Source organism: Magallana gigas, chromosome 3, assembly GCF_963853765.1.
Source record: "Magallana gigas chromosome 3, xbMagGiga1.1, whole genome shotgun sequence".
Lineage (NCBI taxonomy): Eukaryota > Metazoa > Mollusca > Bivalvia > Ostreida > Ostreidae > Magallana > Magallana gigas.
The window spans coordinates 9,322,297-9,328,723 of record NC_088855.1 but is presented as its reverse complement, the minus strand read 5'-3'; the positions used below and the strand labels follow the sequence as shown (position 1 = coordinate 9,328,723).

General features: G+C 34.3%; 1 long non-coding RNA gene across 1 annotated transcript; it reads left to right on the top strand.

Moving 5' to 3' along the window:
* The first annotated feature begins 3,484 nt into the window (after positions 1 to 3,484).
* LOC105330335 (uncharacterized) lies at positions 3,485 to 6,066 on the top strand. The gene is made up of 4 exons (XR_010711774.1): positions 3,485 to 3,621; positions 3,767 to 3,846; positions 4,711 to 4,830; positions 5,296 to 6,066. It is a non-coding gene; the product is annotated as an uncharacterized lncRNA (long non-coding RNA).
* Positions 6,067 to 6,427: the final 361 nt, after the last annotated feature.

Here is a 6,427-nt window from a genome sequence, read left to right as displayed (position 1 = left end):
AGTCTAGTATTTAAAGTAAAGTAAAATTCAGGTTAATTTTCACTTAAATCACCCTATTCACCCGTAAACAGCCGATCGATATGTAATATCCACACGCCCACTTAATTCCAAACAAACACACGTGTTTTATGTAACTTTTATAAATATATTTATGTTCTTATTCACCAGTTCAGCCATAAAAATATGGCGCAAATTCTAATACGTCAGTAACATTCTCTCTTCATTTCAATTTTACATCGAACAGCAGTGTCCAAAAAGGAGCGGAGGGCCACTTTGGCACAAAAAGACTTCCAATAGCTCTGCAGTATGCTTGATCACTCTGCTAACTAAGTTAATTGGAGGAATAATCAATTATTTTTAAAATGCTAAGACTGTAAAAACAAATCGACAGCTTCAGAATTTGAATATTAAAACAATGAAATAAATCGCCGAGTCTGTAATTTAGCATTTTGAGCGCTAGCGAATCGATCCACTGTGTTTGGACCCCACATGCCGTCTATAAATTAAAAAAAACTCATCAGTAGTTTGCCAATCATCAAAATCAATAACATTTGATAAATAATCAGCTTTTGGACTGTCCTATTTTGGAATCAAAACTATGCTAAATGAAGTAGCCAACTCGACACACTTGGAGAATATGTAAAAAGCTAAATTCTGTAAATGAGGCTTTGTGCTACTTTTTTGAACAATTGTGACACAGTGTTGGTTATCTATGTGCCATTTTCTGCTTTTCCAGATAAAGAAACTGCAAAGTAATTCAATGCTTAATCATTTGCTTTTAACTCTCTCCACGTAGAGCTCATCAATGACTCGGATTTTGACCACGTATGATGTACGATATTTTCCTCAACTACAACCGTATATGCTCCTGCTGCAACGTTGCTAGCATCTGAAAACACTAACTCAGAAGACAAAGATTCTGCAAGCAAATGTTTATAATTCATTTTTACCAAGTTATTTGTCCAGAATTCTCACTCGTATACTCTGTTTTAACCAAATCTGGAAATGCAAGATTCATTAGATGATCCCAATGACCACGGCTCTCTACAGCTAAATAAATATTTCTCGTCATTAAGCTGAAAACACAACCATAAGCATGAGATAATTAAATATCTGTCTGGCAAACTTTGCTAGTCCTCGAGCTGTAAAATGAGGAAAAGAATTAATCAGAAAATTCAAAGTCGACTGAACTTCTTCTATTCTTCTGTTCGGAATGAATAAAGAATAACTCTTCGAGTCCCACAGCAAACCAAGCCACTCTATGGACTGCATGGGCTGAAAATTTGACTTTTCTTTATTTATCAATAACCCAGCTTGCATTAGAGAATTGTTTGAAGCTTTCCGTGTGATTTCATAATTTTTACCGAACCCCAGCCCATCGTCTAGTTATGAAACAATATCTAAGCCATGGGTTCTCCAGTGTTTAACCAATGGGCTCAAGCATTTTGTAAAAAATATATGGAGCGGAAGTGAAACCATTTACTAAAACGTTGAAACAATAAATAAATACTGACCCTTCCAATAAAAAGCAAAATAAGTAAGCTGTTTACAAAGAAAAAAATTAAAGCAACATTCCAGTCCTCAAACTTAACTTTGTTCTTATCTACAAAATTGTTTAATTCGCTCAAATCTTATATATGTCTCTTTTTACCTGAACCTTTGTTATGTGCAACAGTTAGTGGACTGACAACAAAAGGCTGAAAAGAAACTTTTTCTATACAACCGTTTTCCAAACGATCTTTAATAGATTGTTCTAGAAATTCAACATTGTCAAGAGCAGATTTGTTGTTCTTGAAATTCATTAGAGGAGGAGGTCTCTGAAAAGGAACAACGTAGCCATTTTTTATAATGTCAGTAACGAACTCGCTAGCTCCAATACCTGCCAATACTTTTTTTTGCCAGACTGCCTTTGACGCCTTTGCTGCAAACAGAACTATTTTCAAAATAAGCAATATGCTTAAAAAACCAACTTTATTTTATCATCCAAAAGCGATTTTTTTTATCAACATATTTCTCTACAGATCTATTTGTTAAAGTCAACACTGGACTGAAGGCGCTGTGCACTGGGATTTCCAGTGTCCGTATTTTTGGCAATTGTAGCAGATATCGTATGGCGAGAATTGTCTTCGTTGCTTTGTGTAAAGACGAATGGAACGCTGAAAAGACGTACGAGCAGGACTACGATCGTCAGAAGGAGTAGAAACAGTTGCAGAGGGTTTCTTGTAGCGCCGTCTCTCTCTAAGCGTGCGGAGTGCACGGTTATCAGCTTGGGGCATGCGCATCTCATCGTCCGAGTCAGAGGCGAGGTCGTCACTTTCATATTCCTGCACTGTTGTCAAACCGGCCGGAGACTTGTCCGCAATGCGAATGAGTTTGTTTCTCCTAGATAACTTGGTTATGTAAGAAGAAACATTACTGGCAGATAATGAATTTTTAACAGACAAACGTTTCTGTAATTTCGGTAAGTCACTCAATATTTCTGAATTGAAATGGAACTTAATTTTGTTCCCTTCGTGATTAATGTTAACGGATACTTCTTTCTTTATTTGCTAAGCTAAAGAGTGTCAAAGTCATTGCCAGCTGAAAGCTGGTCCTTCAGGTTCTCAAGTTTGGAATTCGAACAGGTTACACGTATCAGCAATAACGTATTAACCGACGTGGCTTCTGGTCTGTTGGGCGCTGTGTTTGAAATTCCTGGTGCCGTAAGATTGGAAGGCTCGACAAGAATAGAGTCGCCAATAGGCTGGTGTCTAATTTCAGCCAGGAATTCTGTAGTCTGCATCGACGACATAGAATTAGATTTTCGTAGTCTGTTGCAAAGTGGCATCGAACTTCGAATAACTTAAAAAAACCAAATTCTTCTTTATACATGTCCAAGTCATGCGTAGCACGGATTAAATCACCCAATTCACACGTAAACTCCCGTACACAGCCAATTGATATGTAATATCGACACACCCACTTAATTTAAAACAAGCTTAAGCACACGTGTTTTCTGTAACTTCTGTAAACTGTAAATAAAATTTCCCCCACAAGAGTTACGTCATTCTTTTTTTTCTTTGTCAATTTTTACTTTTATAATATTTTGCTTCGACTTGTATTTTTTTCGTTTGGTGACAAAATATTTACACGGTTAAAAGGACTTTTTAAGAAGGAAACAAAATATTGAAACCATCTATATTGGTTAAATTCTTTATTTAAATTGTTTTGAAAACGATCTTACACTTTTTTTTCTAAAAAGCCTTGGTGTTTAATGGTTATATATCAAACATGTTATGTGGTAATATCTAATGGCAATTAAATTTTAGCAAATTATATGTTTAATAAATAAACTGGGATATACATGTCCTTTTGCTCAGTGTAGGATTTGATAACAAAATTTGGAAATGGAAATATCTTGTAGGCCACGTTTGTTTGTTTTGATTCCCACAGATTGGTTAAGAAGTACATGAAGTCTATAGTATAGTACCGTCGAAGCACGATTTGTTCTAGAAATGTACATAGACGTTATCTATTGCTTATGTAATTATAAGTCACTACAGGTGCATAAAGTAAACCGCAACAGGTGAAGAATTATGTACTTGACACCGTCATTTCTTCTCGCATTGCTTTCAGCGAGTGGTAAGTTTCCGTATAAGATGTATCTTGATATAAAAAAATAATGATAATTGTATAGCAAGCAAGTGTTGCAGACTAAGTCTTGCAGTTTTACAAAATAAAAAGAAACTTTGGACGTTTTGCTAAGAGAAAATTTTATAAATTTCAGTCATATCTTGCACTTTTGTCCATGTCACACAGGAACCATTTTTATCATTGGGCTGGACTTTCAAGTACGACCCTGCGCCGGTATGTCGTTCTACATGAAATTTTCCCATTTATCTGCCCCTTTTCATTCCATGCCATCTGTAAAGCCTGGTTGGTTGTATCTCTAAATATTTTCATTTTCCATTGTCCTAATGATAACACTACTCCACAGGATTTTGTAATGTTAAATCCAATACATTTCTTCCATTAGTATTTCATATATCATACAATAACTGAAAATTATATAGTTATAAGTAATAGGGATCATTCTTTAAATATCTAATACTAGGGGGAGATCAAATACGATCAGGCGTGATCAAATCTATCATTAGGCTCATATTTGATCACTCCCGACGGTATTTGATCAACTTATGATACTTAAAGACTGGTTTCTTATTACTTGTATAAACGCATCAATATGAATTAACTGCCGACTTTAGAGAAAAAATGATACAATAATGTTTCAAAAGAAAATAACTATCAATGAAATAAACGGAATTATACCTTATTGTAGAATTAAATTGGGAAACAATAATTCGTGATCTCAATTGGCATTTTGTGTGTTTTATTTCAATTGCTTGTGTGTAGAATGTCACGTACGAAATATGTTTCCATCAACAAGGATCAACAATCAATAGACAGAATATCGTAAAAAAATTTGAAGGTGAATTATAATATGCATGGAGAAATATTTCCTTTATAGTAAACTATATATAGTCAAAGGAAATATTCTTATACCGATGCTGAGATTTTTTATGGGGAGTTTTGCTGTTTATATACCGTGATATACACGGAGGGATACAACTGCAAGGTGTGATAAATACAATTAAGGTATATTGCATGTGTTGGAAAAACCATGCTAAGTATTCTCTGTATGATAATACCTGATGGCATACTCCTTTGTAGGGGGTTGCTATTATGAGAAGTAGCTTCAAGGTTTCCCCTAACGATACGTGCCATGTCTACAAACTGACAGACAGACAGAGGCACGACATACACAGTACATCCGGGGAGTTCAAAGTAGAGGTAGAAGGTTTATATATATTATCGTTTTTGTGTAAATATTGTAACTACTATAAGAATGACCCTTGTATATACACACAAACACAAAATCTCTTGCCTAAACACTGGCACTTAAAAAGAAAACATTCGTTCGCTTCACATTAAGTGCACAAGAGTAAATTCCTTATGAGCACTATGACCTTGAAGAATTCTTAAACGTTTTAGTTGTAATTCTATATGACATAAACAGATGAATATGGTTTGTAGTTGACCTAATATGTTAACTTTCATCACCATGGTCTGTGAATCTTACAGGGGACACTGTCGCATGTGGTATTTACTGATCACTTATAACCAATGCTATATCAGGTCAGCTACAAACCTTGCAACTTATATCAAAATATGTATTATTGATACATGTAGTATATTTTACTTATTAGATGGAGTGTATAAAATCATTAACATTAAAAGTATTTTTGTGTTTATTAGATAATGATGATCGATGCAGTTGTTACACATCACGGAGAACCTATGACTGCACAGGAACTTAACAAAACAAGTTATCCTCTATGGAAGTTCTGTGAACACCAGTTACACTTCATGAAATACAACTTTTATGTATGAGTGACTCTGACTGTACTCTTAAGTAGGATATAAAAAATTAAGTTGTTGAAGCAGAAGAGTTGATCATAAATACTTGTGTACATCTTATCGAGATAAGCATCACTTTGCAATGCATAGAGAAGCAAGCGAAATGAATGTTAAAATAAGACGCTAGAAAAACATGGCATGATTGTCGTGTATTTTTTCTCTCTATAACTCTCTCGGAGTTCTTGATTTCAATTTCTTAAAGTAAAATCTAGGTCCCGTTTTACATAATTCATTGTTTTCACTCATGATAACTCGAAATGGTACATGTACATGTAGCTCTGTGCAACAAGCCACCGGTCACTCGTAAAATATGGTCAGCCTTATATTGACGACTGTAGTGAATGCGTAGGGTTACTTGGTTGATTACATAACTGACGCTACCCCTTTGATTCCCTCGAAGGGTATATAGGTAATTTGTAATTGATCAATTTCAAAACCTTGTGAAACTGTCAGTATATGAAATCTCTCTTTATTTGACCCATTCTGTGATTTTTGTAAACATAAAATACTATAAAATCTATCTATCGATCAAAAACTAAATTTTGTATGGTTGAAATTGAAGTAATCAAGTAGAAAATACAAATGTTAGACTGTTCTGACATGTCATAAATATAAACTTCCGGCTAATATAATTTTGGAACCAAAGGAACCAGAACAAAGAAGTCCAGATTGGTTTTTTTCAACTTTCGATCTCTAGATCTCTCGAAGTAAATTCATTGTCTCCTTAAGTTGGAGTTATCGACACTCACATGTCATAATTTGTGCCCGTATCATCTTATGAAAAATTATACAGCATGCATGATCCAGTATACGATATTAAATATTTACTTTATATAAAAATAAATAAATAGAATATAAAAACAACAGATTTGTCTTTGACTGTCAGCATTGTGCATGTTTGTTATTAATAACATTTATTATCTATATACAACTCAGTTTATAAACGTATCTGCATAGTTTTACAACAACA